At 49.5% G+C, this 380-nt stretch overlaps 1 protein-coding gene and 1 long non-coding RNA gene across 2 annotated transcripts in view; one reads left to right on the top strand and one right to left on the bottom strand.

The window, feature by feature from the left end:
* The window catches only part of LOC109294243, an 8,431-nt gene extending 8,198 nt beyond the window's left edge, over positions 1–233 (top strand). Inside the window, exons 2-3 of the long non-coding RNA XR_002096486.1 lie at positions 106–108; positions 222–233. This is a non-coding gene — a long non-coding RNA (uncharacterized LOC109294243). The remainder of the gene's footprint in view (positions 1–105; positions 109–221) is intronic.
* STK40 (serine/threonine kinase 40) overlaps positions 1–380 on the bottom strand; it is a 33,671-nt gene that overhangs the window by 19,465 nt on the left and 13,826 nt on the right. The window lies entirely within an intron of this gene.

Below are 380 nucleotides of genomic sequence, written 5' to 3'. Positions count from 1 at the left end.
TATGACACTGTCTCCCACCCCATTCTCATTAAAAAACTAGGTGACTGTGGCACTGATGCCTACACAGCCAGGTGAATTGCAAATTGGCTGAAGGGTCATACTCAGAGGGTAGTGGTGGATGGGTCTTTTTCAGCCTGGAGGGAAGTGGGCAGTGGAGTCCCTCAGGGCTTGGTTCTTGGGCCAGAACTGTTCAATTTCTTTATTAGTGACTTGAATGACAGGGAGAAAAGCAGCCCGTTTAAATTTGCTGACGATATCAAGATCTGGGGTGAGGTGGGCACGCTAGTAGGGAAGGACAGATTACAGCAGGACCTGGACACGTTACAGGGGTGGGCTAACGAAAACAGGATGGGTTTCAATACTGACAAGTGCAGGGTGCT

Source organism: Gavialis gangeticus, unplaced genomic scaffold (genome assembly GCF_001723915.1).
Source record: "Gavialis gangeticus isolate Ggan-Ray unplaced genomic scaffold, GavGan_comp1, whole genome shotgun sequence".
In the NCBI taxonomy this organism is placed as follows: domain Eukaryota; kingdom Metazoa; phylum Chordata; order Crocodylia; family Gavialidae; genus Gavialis; species Gavialis gangeticus.
This window is presented reverse-complemented; position numbering and strand designations above follow the sequence as displayed.